General features: G+C 38.5%; 1 protein-coding gene across 15 annotated transcripts in view; it reads left to right on the top strand.

The window, feature by feature from the left end:
* Positions 1-12,495, top strand: part of EFNB2 (ephrin B2) — a 141,501-nt gene extending 129,006 nt beyond the window's left edge. For 14 of the 15 annotated variants that reach the window (XR_010428440.1, XR_010428449.1, XR_010428445.1 and 11 more), the window contains 2 exons: positions 5,536-5,710; positions 9,201-12,495. The gene's annotated coding sequence lies outside the window, so the exon portion shown is untranslated. The remainder of the gene's footprint in view (positions 1-5,535; positions 5,711-9,200) is intronic. The other variant, XR_010428450.1, reaches the window with a different exon arrangement.
* The last annotated feature ends 3,200 nt before the right edge of the window (positions 12,496-15,695 follow it).

Raw genomic sequence — 15,695 nt, 5'->3', positions numbered from 1 at the left:
AATCCCTTACACACAGTCCTAGCTCAAAGCAAATTCTCCAGGAATAACTTGTTTATTGTTTATATAAAAGCTCATTTCAAACTATTACTCCTGGGGTGGAGAGTAGCTGAAATAGGAAGAGCATGCATTAGTTTTCTCTCTTTCCAGTGAGATTATCTCAAAGATATTTCTCCCCTTCTCCTTCTTTGCCCTTTTCATATAAAGCAGAACTAAGCACAACTGTTTGGGAGCAGGAAAGGTGAAACCCCATCTTTATGCAAATCTTTACCTTTTCAGTAAACTAATTCACTTGAATCAATGCTAAACTCATGCAGACACTCTTATTTAGCTTAGAACCATGTGATTTGCAACTGTCTTTACCAGACTGGAACAAGTGTATCTGCATAGCCTTAGTCCTCTTTAAGAAGGCAGGTTTTAAACCATCAGCAAATCCTGAGCCTTACAACACTCAAAGAGAACCAGCATGCTCCATCTTCTTTTCTCTCACACTAAAAATCTGCCAAATGAGTGAGGGAATGTCTGTTATTGCTTGTAGATTCTGCTGGAGTGGAGTGGTCTCAGTGGACTGTGAAGTCTGTGTCTTTTAAAGGTAAATTTGCTGGATATTAGATTAGAGTCTGAATTTCAGCTTTACCATAAGTAAGTTTCATGAAGTTTCTCTGTCTATATGATCAGAAATTACATTACTAGGTGGTTTTAGGAACTCTTTCCTTATCTCCAGCTCTATTGGAGAATGTATCACAAATGCAAAAAAGCAAAACACATGCTCTAAATATTCTGGATGATGTCTGGGGCACCAGCACACAGCTAGGTGAAGAAACAGTTCCTCCCCCACAGCAGGGACTTTCCTCTTGCTCTACAGTTGGCCTAAAAAGAGGAATACTGTGGAGATGAAAAAACATTTCCATCTGCTAGCTCATTATTTTTGGCTGTGTGGAAGTAAGTTTGTTGGGAAACACAGAAGGACACTCAATCTATGGCTCACCCACCCCAGCCAGCCATGCCTCCTGGCTCTTCATGGGCAGTTGATGGTCCAGGAAAAACTCTTTGCTTTTGACTGACATCTTTTCAGGAGCCTAATGATGTCTCCTCCAACATTTTAGGCCGAGGCTTTTTATGATGTAAATTCACAACCTGCTTTGTTCCTCTGCATTAGGGCAGAGTCTTCAGGAGGTTTTTACATTAGAGCACTAGGACTTTAATGACTTCTTTGTTTTTGAGGAACCGTTTTCTTCCTCTGATGCTCAGACTGATTGGCTCTCTAAGGGAGGGACTGTGTGACTGCTCATGCTCTATCATAAGGCAAGAGATTTGGTTTTCTAGATGGGCATGTTCTTTATTGCTGCTCAATGGGTAGTCTTACATGTCAGCTGTCCAAATAACCTCTCTCGTATAAAACATGAGAGAATTATCAAATCCCTCTGCCACACTGCCCTGGAAGTGGCAACTTTTAAGTTATGAAGATGGGGAGAGGGGTTGAGTTTCTGCCCACGTATTATGAGAAGCATAATAGATGTGTAACATCTGATTATTCAGTTCCAAGATCCCACCAAATCTTGTATGGAACTTTTCCACCTCTTCAAGTGACTTTGCACATGACCAATCTCTTCTGGTGTTGAAGTCTTTCTGCTGTGTCAATTACGTCTCTTGTATTTACACCAAAGATCAACTGAGACAACTGTGTGCACAAGCCAACTCAACGTTCTATCTCTTCTGGAAACACCTGTGGTTTGTCCAAACTCAGGGGAAAATGTGTGAACTGTACTGATTTGGGTGGAGCAATTGCTAAGCTGTTTTTTCAGTCCTGGGAGAAGAAGTTGGAGCAAGGTATCAAGAAAGTAGGCTGGCATGGAGTAAGGACATCCATGTAAGTTAAATAGAGTGCATCTAAAAGAGAGATTGAGCAAATATTGCTGTCAGTTGCTATCAGAGAGAATTGGGAAAAAAAACCTGAGCATGTATCCTGATTGCAGTCACTGTACAGTCTTACATGTGGCAGTTTTATATGACTGAGGAATCATCAGAGCATTGTGAGATATATCCCAGGAAACAAATGTGGATAAACACAATAAAGATCATTCTGGAGGAAACCCAAAATAAAATAGAACAGACAAGACTTCCTGAATGTCTCAACATTTGTAAAGGGCCTTTAAGTTCTTGTTTAGGGTTATGGCAATGCTAGGAGTCTTGCTTGAAGAGGACTAGGGCTGTTCTCCTGTTAATTCCTGTCTGGAACATTTTCATGCATTAAACCCAGAAAGACATTTTGCAAGTAAGGTAGTGAACATATGCCTTTCTGAGGCAGAGCTATGCCTTGGGGAGTAAAAATGTGTGTATATGCACGTTTATGTCAAGTTGACTGGAGTCATTATAGCTCTGTGATGCCTATCTCTAAACACCTCTTCTGGATTGTGTCAAACACTAATGAAAAAAGATAAAATAGCCTGTCTGAGGAACACATGTGAGACTGCTCACAGATTTGGCTGAATTTTGCTGATGGTTATTGGGACGTGTGTAGGAAAAAGAAGAGTACAATAGAAAGAGCAAAGGTGTTTGCGGGAATTGTCATTCAAACCAGATTCCACATTGACATAGCAGATATGCAGTTCTGCTGTAATGAGGAAATTAAGCCAATAAGGAATGCATTCTCTCAGAGGGCTACAACACAAGCTTGTTTAGAATTGCCGTTAAATTGTGGTACACTTCACAAAGAAATAGATGTGAACATTTCAGAAAGCAGTCATCAAGCACCTTGTTGTTTGCCAAGAAAAATAGGCAATTATGAACATTATGTCCAACTATGCATCATATCGACTCCAGTCAAAACCATTTAAATCCAGTCAAGCATTACTTTCACACATAAAACCGTACCCAATGCTTGATTATACCTCAGCATACCAGGTATGCAGCCTAGGATGTTGGCCAATAAAAATATTCCATTGTCTAGGAATTTTAATCCATGCATCTATATTTATAAATGTCATAAATTTGATTGCAAAAGATTGCAATTATCAAACCCTTGCTGTTTTCACTTTTCTGTCCAAATTTGTTAAAAAGCCTTTAAAATCAAAAGCAAATAAATAAACAAAGTTTGATGAAAAGGGGCACTGTCAAGCTTTTAAGTGAAAAAACTGGACATAGAAAATAACTTAGCTTTTCTACAGTCCTTTACCCCTCCCCAGGTGATCCTGCCTCTCAGCAAAGTAAAATTATTACATGGAGAAAATGGTTTAGACTGCACATACCCAGACTGAGAAAAAATTGCTTCAATATAGATATATTAAAAACAAACAAACAAACAAAAAGCCTTTCAGGCACTTTTGTGGTCTCACAGAAACAATGAATTCTATTCCTCCTACTGCTCTGCTGAGGTAACTAATTAGCTTTTTCCCCCTCCCTTATAAAAGCCCTTTATATTGGAGACTTATTCTAAAAATGTGTCACTAGCTGGTATGCAAGCACCAGGTCGTCTCAGCAAGTGTCAGTAGCACTGGGAGTCTTAGCAGAGTAGAGCAACCTGTGCTTTAACATTATGTCAATTTGACCTGCTGTGAACATGCTATTGAATTTACAGCTCTGACAGACTAATTGAAGGAGGGCTCTCCATACTTACAGGAACCAGAACTGAGTCACTATTAGTAAACCCAGGAATTTTCTGTTCCTAAAACAGCTGCTCAGGGATTCAGCCTTCTGGGTCTATGCTGCTCAGCCATTCACTGGATGAGTATTTCCTTTCACCTTCTCCATCCTAATTTGCGCTTTTTTTCCCTAGCACAGCTTTCAGTGGGAGACACTTGCCTGATTTCATTATAAACATGATGGCTAAAATATTGCTGTCAAAAATCTTCCCAGGAACAATGTTGCTGTCAAACACTCCAGACAAACTGTGTGGTTAAATGCTTAACTCTTGAGTACAATGACCACAGCTTAACTGAAAGTAAGATTTTATCACTACTGGTATTAAAAATGGCATGTACAATCCTAAACAGAAAAATGGAGGGATCAAGTAGCTTTGGTCTGTCACTTCATGACCAGACATTCCAGGAATCTTTGAGAGACCTTTAGCCAGTGAAAAGACATGTACAGTAGCTGACAAAAAGTATTTTTTCGGATACTATCAAAGGTGAATCTGCACAGAGGGAGTTGATTTCATTTTATTGCAGCCAGTTTTGGAACGTACATGCCAGAAACAGGAATGTTTCCTTCATTTAGCCTGATTTATCATTACAAGAACTAACAGAGCTCCTTCATAAACTACTGGAGCTCAGCTCTGGCACAGGTCCAGCAAAGTTACAGAACTTACTTAACACCACAAAAAATATAATGCCTCTATTTACCCCTCAAATAATGCCCACCATTTGTCATGGCATTGTACCAAAATTCATTAATGAATTCTGACAACATATAGGGACAAAAGGTATTTCTTTTTCCCAGCAGAATAAAGAGAATAGGAACTATATTTTGAAAGCCAACCATGACCCCAAAAGTTCAGGTAGGTACCTAAGATACAGTATAGACTCTAAGCTGAATTTCTTGAAAGGAGTGGTAGGCACCTAAATACCTTTGCAGTGTGCTGTCAATAGACAGCTGGGTTCTTAGGCAAAGATTTAGGCATGAGGCACTCCCTCTTCACACCCACCTGTTGAATGACTTACACCTCTACCTAATTTAGATGAGCACTATTCTTTTCTCCCCTTAGGGCCCAAGAGAATTTCCCTGGTTATTTGCCCTGTGTAGGAGCTCCACCTTCAAACATCTGTGGTCTAGCCTTCTTCTATAAGACTCTTTCACTGTGGGTGCAGGGTAAATTGATATCAAATTGGAACCTGGGTTAAATAGGTACTGTTGGCCACCTTTCACATGCTTTTTGTATATTTTGTGTGTGTGCAAGGGGAATGTTAGTTTTATGCAAACAGTTATAATGTAATCCAATGTGTCAGGGCTCCATGACTTTCTTGCATTTAGCCTTGTTTCACCCTCCATGCTTGACTCTGGCAACCTCACTATTTTCTTCTTATCTTTATGCAGTAGCTGAGTATTTGCACTCAGAAAGATATCAAGGTACCTAAAAATTAAAGTTGTCTAAGTGCTTTTGATTTTAGCAGGAATTAGAAAACTAATTAAGAAAAGGATATTTGACTATGTTTGTAGATCTGAGCGTTTACAAATGGTTAACAGCCATCTCAGTTTGTGAGAAAAATAAAAAATTTTTAACAGTGTTTTTTTGAGCAATGTGATAAACTGCTATGAGTGATGTGAGAATCCTAATATTAGTGCATAGGCATTAATCTGATTTCACTTTTCAGTGTTGAACTCTATTCATAAATACATTAAGTGATCAGCAAACCAAACGCTGAATGTTATATTAGTTCAAAGCACAAACTAGACACAACATAAAAAAATGAACCTTGAGTGGTTTTTGCTTGAACTTTGTATGTAACCATATTAAGATGCTGAATATTTCAAAGGCTGAAAGTATTTATAGCTTTTGACTTTTAACCGTATTTTATCCTTTGCCTTATTTCTTGTCCTCAGCAAATGTCAAGTGGGTGTTGTGTGGAACTGAGAGAGACCAATCTTGAGAGAACATCCGCCTTCAATAAGTGGAACTCCAGATTACACAAAGCTGCAGGCATAAAAGCAGCTACAAAAGAAAGTTCACTCTGAAAATGAAACAATTTTCTCTAGAAAAATGAACATGAAAGTTAAAGTAAGGACTTAACTGAAATCATCATGCTTTTAGAAAGTGTACTTTGTATCTAACAGTATTTGCTATCAAATTAAATCTGTGATGAAGGTTTTAGTTTTAAAACTTTCTATTTCCTTTTCCTGGAGTTGGCATATTTATACAAAAAAAAGCCAGTCAATATTCACTCTGCTTCTGAGAATTATGATCTACCAAGTAAGCTTGAATTTCTGAGAATTATGATCTACCTAGTAAGCTTGAATTTCTCAGTAAATTCAAGTCATTCTTTTAAGAAGAGCATATAAATGCTCTGAACAGGATGTTTTTTCAGAGATGTAATTCAAGTCCAAGTGGCTGGGGTATCTGACTTATCTCATTATAGAAGAGAGCAGAATCAGGGCTTGCTTTGTAATGCATGTACAGAGTGCAGAGTGCAGGTGATGACTTGAGCTCTGAAAGCTTGTATTCTAAAACTTGCACCCACACATTCTGAAAGCTCAGCCAGATTTATCAAAAGGTTAGCTAAAGTTGTGAAACTTTCAGGTAAACTTATGGTTAATTTTGAGTGAATATTGACTGATTTATAGTTCCATGTATCTAATATGCTGAGGTTCAGCTTTTTTTCTTACTGTGTTACATTTGGAGTTATTTTGGTTTATTTAAGCCTGAAGTTCAAACTGAGTTTCATGAGAGACAACCCCCTAGAAACTAAACCCAAGGACACTGATAAAAATCTGAGGATGGAAATTGCTGAGTTTCAGGCAGGTCTGGAGCAGCAAAGCCTCCTTTTCAGCCTCTTCGCAATCCTGCAGTCTACAATGAGAATACAACTGAGCTGTACTTAGGGGACTTCTGGCAGAGTGGAATGATTGAACCTTGGGAAGAGAAGGGCAGAAGAAGCAAACAAACACAGTTTTTAGGATGAGATGCAAAATAGCTGTATATGCTCTACGTCATGTTGCAAGATAAAGTTTCTTCCTAATTTCCCATGGCACAGTTCTGTAGGAAAACTCAGGACACAGTACATCCTCGGATCCAGAAAATGGAAACAATACATCTAGGATACTCTTATGTCCTACTAAGCTTGGCTACAACAGCAAACAAAGCACAGGTGTGTAACCATACTGTGCAGCAGGCCTGGACCAAGTGGCATCACTTGACAGTTTGTCTCTTCTCTTGGTGTAACTCCATGCTTGCTTTGGGCCTGGCTAGGGCATGAGAAGGCAGGCAGAGGGTCTATATGGCCACACAGATGCTCTTAGAGATGCTGCACTGTGCCGGTTTTGCTAGCTTTGAACCCCTCACATAAACCTGTGTGTCTTCTGTGAAAGCTGAAGCAGGGCCTCTGCAAGTTATCTCTCCTACAGAGCCAGCAGGAAGGTTGAGCCTTCACCAGAGGCCAGCACAAAGCACTTTGGGTTCTGCTGCACAGGAAGGGGAGGGAGAACAGCATCCCTCTTTCCCCCATTCCTGGCCCCTGCTCCACTCCATCCCCCCCCCTCCCTTCCCGAGACAAATGTATCTGGGCCTCCCGGAAAGTGAGAAATGCTCCCAGTTTTTGTAGCTTGACATAGTTTGGTTTTATTGGCTTCTGCCTTGAATTGCCCTCTGGAGTAATCTGGCAGTGTCCCATGATAATATGCAGATCCCAGGGGGACCTGTGTTTCTGCCTAAGTGTATAAGTAACATGAGAGCTGGTCTCACTATCCTTCATTGCTTAGTCTGTTACATAGCTTTGCATAATTTTGTTGCACTACTTAAGTAGATTACACAGATAATAATAACTTTGAAGTCAGGTGTGACAACTTTCAGATTAAATTCCAGCTTCATGTCCTGTACTCTGATCAGTCTATAAAAGGCAGAAGTGAATATATACACAATATGGAGTCTATTGTTTCCTGTCATCTGGAGTACGATTTTTATTATTCTAGGTGATTGCTTTTTATGTCTAGCTTGAAATAGAGTTCTTATAATTGTATTGTTTACTTCTCTGGAGAAACCAGTTTGTTTTCCTATTCTCTTTTGAAATTTAATTAATTCCTTCATGGACAGTTAGGAGCTGAATAGAAAAGGTCTTCTTAGGGGCCAGATTCTTCTGACTGTATAAATATAAAGGTTCCCATAGTCTAAATATGATGCTTCTACTTCCCTGCAGCAGCATCAAAACGTAAAGATGCAGCCAGGACATAGAGAAAATAATTACTAATTATTAAATAACTACTACTACTAAATCAAGTACTTTATACCAAAAGTAAGCTGACCCTATGACAATCTATTCTTGATAACTGGTAGTACAGATAAAGGAAAGAGATGGGGCTAGATAATTTATTAAGAGAGTTATAAAAACAGCTAGCAGATAGTTAAATGATGACATTATCTTTCACAGCATGAACAAATGTCAGGTATATAATGGAATGAAAACCAGCTATGTTTCAACCTGGGTTTAAATATTTGGAAATGAACACCTTCAGTATTTTCTTAACGTACTTTGTTAATTAAGTCAGTGGGATGTGTGCTCCGAAGTCCCTCAGGCGTCACTGAAAGTGTGTCCCCCTAAGTCAGGCTGACAAAATTTATTTATGTGATTCAAAAAGCATATCAAATCTTACCCCATGATTTAAGAACTCTGTTAGTTATTTAAAGCTACAAAAATAAATAGCATTATGTGCCCCAGCTCTCTACACCACTCTTCTTTCTGTCCATCTCAAATGTCTGTTAAAACAAGGAGGTCTGCAGTGCCACCTCAAAGGCACCATGTCTGAGATATTTAGCCCAAAGGCATGGAGAGCACACTACTGCAGTGACAGCAGGGTGGGTGGCACCAGACTGCTGTGGGAGATGCAGGGGTGTGTGGTGAGGCTGAGATGGGGCAGGCTTTCCACTTTTGGGCTGAAGGCTGAGGAAGTGCTAAATAGGGCACTGTAAAGACTGTGGGTTGGATGTGGTACATGATGGCACCAGGAGAGGCATAACGAGGGCAAACCTTGACAGTGTGGAGATAGTTTAAAGTATGGGTATAGGTGAGTTTTACCAGCTGGAGAGGTTTTCACTGGGTGTTAACAGACATGTAGCTCAGACCTTTCAAAGAAGTCCTATGCAAATAGGAAACTTCTGACTGCAATGGAAGGATCATTGAGCCTAAGTAGATGTTTGCTATTCTTGCAAAACTGTGTACTGAAAACTCAGTGCTATTTCTGACACATGGGCTGCATGTTGAGTTCATACAGGACTCTGAGGGCACAGGTAATGTCAAGTCCCATTTAAAAATCCCTGAGCTCTTGAATATGGCAATTTTGTTGCATTTTTCATTCTGTGATTCTGTATCACATTCTATTTGGTCAAGTCAAAATATTTGGATGGACTGTGACCTCTGTCACAGAAACTAATAGAGCGACTAACAGCTCTAAGGCTGTCAGACAGTGTGAATTTGAGATAGAATAATAGAAACACAGAAAAAATAGCTGATTATGACATGAGGTGCTATAATCATGGCTCCTTTTTTTCTTTATTGCAGCAGCCATCCTCACCCTTGCCTGGAAGATCTGAGAAAGGAGGTGGAGAGAAAAGTGTCCACTCTTTGGTCTCTGCATGGGTGACAATCATTGTAGGTGGGGGACCACTATACCAACTAATAGAAGTGCCTGAAAATGTTCCCAGGCTCTGCTGCTGGACCAGAAAACAAAACCTGTTCCTGCTAATAAATTCCATCATTCTCTGTAACTAGATGGCTGTGTGAAAAAGTGCTTGTTGGAAATGATCCTGGGAATATTTATACTCCCAAGCTGGTTTGGGATTTTTTTGTATGAGTGCTGGATGGCATGTGTGCCAAAAGTGTGCCAGGAAATAGTTTGACAATTTAGGGATATTTAGGGATTGCCTAGATTAGGAAAAAGGCCCAATAAGAACAGATCCATGGCAGAAAACATCTGGTGTTGAGGATCACATCCACACTGACATTCAAAGTCTTTGTATTTCAGAGTTTTACTGTTTCCTAGCTCTAGCCCACTCCCGCAGACAGAATGTCCATTAGCAGTCAAAGTGCATTAGATGCCCTCTGAGACTGCTCCTCCAGGTTTATTTTTATCTGAAAGGAATTCATTTTGCACATTCCAAACATGATGTGAACCAAAGTGCAGGAAGTGAGAACTACTGGGAGATTTGCTTCAGTAGTGCATCCTGATCTGAACTATAATGCTACCTCACATACACTCAGAGGCAACTGCATCTCTCTGTTTGAGAACATTCCCAATCACAGTTTAATTTACCAGTTCATCCAGTTCAATTGCACATAAAAATTGTGTGAGGCTTTGGCATGCTAAGTGGAAATTGGATTTAAAATTTTATTGCTAAAATTGAGTAAATCTCTACTGAATGTTTGAACTGTCATTCTTAGAGTGCCTAGAATAAATTTGGGAAAGTTTGCAAGTGGATGCAAAAAACACAACTGTTATATATAGACTGTGTTCATGAAGTGTTTTAAATGTGTCTGGCTAGTGTATCTGAGAAAAGAGGAGGGAGAGAGAGAGTGTTTGAATGTTAAAGGGAAAGAGAAAGGCCTAAAGAGTATTTCTTCTTATAGATTAGAAAAATCTTCACAGTAAACTTACAGCCAAAATTTCCAGTCCTGACTAAAGCAAGTGATGTTTGGCATGCTGTATCTGCAGGTCGTGAGCTTTAATTACATCACATTATCTTTCACTGTAAGATCTGGACTGCAGTTGCCTTTAGGTTGGAATCCAAACTGATAAGGAGCTTTTTATCACTACATAGTACATCAGACATAGTTTGTAAGGAACAGATAGTCATCTGCTCTACCAACCTGCCTATTCTAGTTGAAGTTGCCTCCAGGGAATAGATACCAGAAACTTTACATTTAGAACACTTAAAAAGAAAGATTCCTGGCAAATGTGATGGCAAAAGTGGTATTTAAAGAAAAGCTGTGTAATACAGTACCTAAATAATTTTATAGTCCTACTGCTATTTTAGTATGCTGGTAGGATATCTGAACCACTTGCTCTTGACTTGTACCTTGTTAGTAATGATGTTATGCATAATGCAGCAAAGGAATTCTTCATTCCTGAGCAGGGGAACAGAAGTGAACAGAAGTGCCTTTTACAACTCATCTCTTATGGATCAAAGGAAACGTCAAGCTTGCCTTATCATGTAAGCGAGTTTAGCATCCTTGAGCTTTGCTGTTAGAGTTACACATACTTAGCCCACAGTTTTTGCTATGTTTGCATTAACTGAAATTGTATGTTTGTGGATTGCACAGGTTTGATTTCTGCTGGTAGTTAGATGTTCAGTGTGTCTATTAAAATTACATATTTTCAGGACTTACTGTGAAATATATCAGAAATTATTAAAAAATGTGAAGATATTTATTTTGGGCTAAAATAATCTAAAAAACACCCAAACCCAATTAATTTCAAAAATAGTCTGTGAGGGGAAAGATTAGAGGAAAAGAAAATCCCAATAACTGGAAAATTATTCTTTTTGTGTACATTTATTACAATTTTATTTTAGTAGTGTTTGTGCTTTCTGTATTTGTAAAACATAACTTAAAAACAGTATAGATGTAAAAGCTGGAAGCTGGGAAATGAAACCTTACTGTGGTCATACTGTTAAAATGAATGAGGGATTTTGTTGCTAACTACATGTTTCTGTCTGATGTGTTTTATACCTTCATTGTATATTGTGTATGTGAAGTACAAATCATATAAGTGATAGAGTAACTGCTTTACAGTGTTCACCAATCCACTAAATGCTGTTCTAAAAATAAACAAACAAAAGGCACTGTAATGTTTGACCTTAATGCCTTTTGGTGGGGATCTAGTACATTATGAGTCTGAACAGCACTGCTTGTCTCATTTAGATTTCAGGGTTTTTAGGGCAAAGTGTATGTTCCATCTGGGTTTTGTGTCTTGCTGAGCAGTTTGACAGTTTCTACTAAATCATAATAATTAGAACAGCAAAAATTCTAATTGGTGTCTTTGAGAAAAAAAATGTCTCATGAAGCTTCTCCCTTTGAACAATCAATACACACTTTCTTAATTGAAGAGAGCCATATTAGCCAAGAAACTTTTTATTCCTACTCATGCATTTACCCCTTCCCATCAAATCTATATCGTACTCTTGTTGTGGGAAAACTGTTTACCTGGTTGGGTGGTTGTGCTGCTGTTGGCCTCGTAGCTTTCAAGCCTGCAGCTACTATTTTTTTTGCTAGTTCAGCACTTCTTCAAAAGAACGCTCATTTTCCAGGAAAGAATGCCATAGAAAGGATCCTGAAAATGCACTCTGGGTGTATTTATGTATTCAACTGTATTCTACTTTCATCTGTTGTTTTTTGTAAAGCAGAAGGGTAGAAGCCAGTTTTCATCTCAAAGCCATGTAGTTATGTAAGAAACTCAGGTAGAATTGAGGTAATATATCAGGACTTGCATTAAAAGTATGGATCCCAAAGAGCTTTGGGGCTGGAGCTGGCATTCTTCCTGCTGGATTTGGACTCTTGGGCAGAAATAGTGTGTGACTGACTACGCAGAGATTCCCCATGACTGGCTTACTGTGCTGGTGCCAGCTTTCTATCAACTTTCAGGTCTCTTCTCCAGTAACAGAGCTCTGGGTTTCGGTGCTGAAATTGTGGTATTCTCTTCTTTCATGGTGTTTAGAAAAGAAACAGTGGTTGCCTACCTAGGTATTGATGTTAAATATTTACTTAACATTGCCAAAATTGGTGAGAAAAAGAGAATTTTCAATGGGAAAACCATACTGGCAGTAAGCTTTGTTTATAACAGTAAATCAGTTTTTGTCTTGCCAGTCTGTACTGTCTGGTTTCTTTTTCTATAAGCTTAAAGAGGCAGAGGTGACTAATAGAAAGGGCAGAGTAAGTTTTAGCTCTCATCTAGAATAAAATGTCCCAGACCTTGGTTAATTTTGTCCATAGATAGCCTATTTGTTCTTTCTTGAAGTCTATGTGTTCTTTCCTTCACTTGACTGTACTGGGGGTTTGAACCTGTGAGCAAAAATAACTTTAAAGTAACTTCTAAGTCTTATTTTGGCACTCAGCTACTCAGGCTTTCCTTTGAACACTACCCCTCTTTGTACCAATAGGAATACTCTTTATATGATTGTGTTCTGGCATCATTAACACTTCTGTAAGTTTTGTTGTTGGCAGAACACAGCCAAGATTTCACCTTCACTCCCCAAAGAACTATGCAAAACCCCTCCAAGTTTTCATTTGCTTTTTTTTTTTTTTTTTTTTTAAAGTCTACTGAACATGTTCAGGCTGGCATAAACATGGGGATGCTACAAACACCTGACTGGTTAAGGAAAATGTCTGGGCTGACATAAATGAAATATGGTGCATAATTTGGGTCAGAAGTCTACAGACTTCATGGTATAGAAGTGGTGACAGCAGCAGCAGTCCCTCTCAGCTATGTACAGGAGCAGGAGAAGGCATATAACTGTTTACCCAAAATTTTTGTGTGCTGCAGTCTGAGAAACTGTGGGCTAGATATTTCACTTAGAGGTTTCTCATTTATGCATTTCTTCAACCTGATCTAAAAGTCTTGGTATGTGTGTGAATATATATATTTATATATACATGGAAACAATATTCTCTGAGCAACCCACTAAATGTTCAAACATTATTAATCTTCTCTTAAAAAAAATAATTTCCTTTCTTAATAACTTCCCCATAAAATAGTTACATGGAATTTCTCTATGTTGATGCAGAAAATAAACTACATCGTGATGTCTATGTAGACTTAGATCTGCTTTGCACAAAAACAACAAGCTCAACTCTTTCATATATAAAATACTCCAACATATATACTAGACAAGCACTATTCCAATCTCGAGTCATTTTCTTCTCAGGGCAAGGAGAGAATGCATCCTATAGTTCTGTGTTCAAGTGTTTGAGAGGTGCTTAATATTAAATTTTAATAACATAGGTTCAACAATTATCATTACTTTACAATACATTGAATCCAAAGACTTTGGAGCAGGATCTGGTAGAGTGCTCTTTACATTCTTGGCACCTGTTGTGGTCTTGAATCTTTTTGACTTTGACCATAAATTGATTGAAGAGTACTGCAGAGGAACATGAAGTTTATTGAATTCAGGGTTTTCCACTGTTACTGATTATGGGAACAGGAACTCCAGTGATAATTAGGCCCAAATAAATTAAGTTCTTGGTGGATTCCATAGTGTTTCTCTTCAGGAATTAAAGCCTTGACCTGCTCTGATAAGAGATATCCCTCCTTCCCTCATCCTCCTGCCAAGGATAAATGTCAAATCAGTTATAAGCTTTTATGCCTGAAATTATGTATGAAATTGCTCTCTTCTTTACATGATTAATGCTATAAACTTCAGGGCAGTACTGAAGTAGTGGGTGAGCTGGATTTTTCTGTGTATGTATGCACTCTGTGTTGTGCATGATAGATAGGTGCCATATCTTTTAGCCTCCGTATTATTTTTTCTTTTCCTGAAGTGTCTCTCTTTGTCTGAGAATCAGTTATAGCAGGAATCAGATGTGCCATCTCTATAGCAGCTGCTATTGTCACTTCATCACCTTTCCAACTTCAAAAATTGTACACAATGTAACCTTAAACTGTGCTTTAAAAGGTAATGTACATGTGCTTCTATTATTTTTAAAGATATTTCCTTTGTGAAAGAAACAGGTTGAGCACCTGCTTTCATTGATGTAAGATATAGTCTTTTTACTCATTTCAATGGGAAGAGTGTTGGGCATATGATATAATTTGATGACTTGATTGTGAAGTCACTGTCACTGGACCTGAGGCCACTGACTGTGTACCAGTGACTGTTGCAAATGAGCAATCACACTTATTTCACATAAAGAATGTAACAGAGTAGCTGATAGAGCTGGGGTTGTTTAGCCTGGAGAAAAGGAGGCTCAGGGAAGACCTTATAATTCTCTACAACTTCTTGAAAGGAGGTTCTGACGAGGTGGGGTTGGCCTCTTCTCCCGGACAGCTAGTGACAGAACGAGAAGAAATGACCTCAGGCTGCGCCAGCGGAGGTTCAGGTTGGACTTTAGGAAGAATTTCTTCACTGAAAGGGTTGTTAAATGTTGGAGCAGGCTGCCCAGGAAAGTGGTGGAGTCACCATTTGTGGAAGTGTTCAAAAACTATATGGGCCACTTAGTGCTATGGTTTAGTTGATATGGTGTGGTGTGGGACTCAATCTTGGAGGTCTCCAGACTCAATGATTCAATTATTCTGTGTGGGAGAAGGTAAGGAGGAAGTTCTACAATACAATATAATATTTTGTCTTATTTTTAATACCAGTTATTTGCACTTCGAAAATTACTCCATGAATCATGAGTGATTGCAGTGAAAGTCAGTGAGTAAGACTGGCGCCTGATCATGCTGAGTTCCTTAATATAGATGTGATCCCAGGCTTATTCAAGTCTTTTGGAATTTTTTCATGCATCATGAATATAGAGTTGATCTCACCCTGCATCAGGAATCTCTTATTTCCCCAATAAGTACCAAGGTTTGAAATTTACCATGTACAGAGGGGTAACATAGCATTTAAGCACAAATAACTATTAGAGCTTAGGTGGGAAGAAAATGATGCAGAGGCCTTTTGTTGGACTAATGAGTGGAGGGAATTGCTGTGAGGATGAACCTTTATCTATTTTGTCCTATCTTCCCATAGCTTTTCTACATCTTTCTTGGTAGCATTATCATTTTATTAATAAAAAAATTGAATATTTTTCCTCCACTATATCAAGATAAATACATTTTATCTTTCACTCATATGTTGGAACTTCTGTAATCTAATCCTGATTAAAAAAAAAAGATAATGAATAGCATGTGGTAGTGGATTCTTATAAACCAAATTTGTGTCTCAAAACCTTTTTTGCAGGTTTCTGATTTACTGTTATAAGACATTATGACTATTTCTAGTTCTGTTGATAAAAAAATGTCTTTTCCATGAAGGCAAAACACGATTTGCAAATGCACTTAAAAACCAACTATCATAT

This window comes from Pseudopipra pipra, chromosome 2 (genome assembly GCF_036250125.1).
Source record: "Pseudopipra pipra isolate bDixPip1 chromosome 2, bDixPip1.hap1, whole genome shotgun sequence".
Lineage (NCBI taxonomy): Eukaryota > Metazoa > Chordata > Aves > Passeriformes > Pipridae > Pseudopipra > Pseudopipra pipra.
This window is presented reverse-complemented; position numbering and strand designations above follow the sequence as displayed.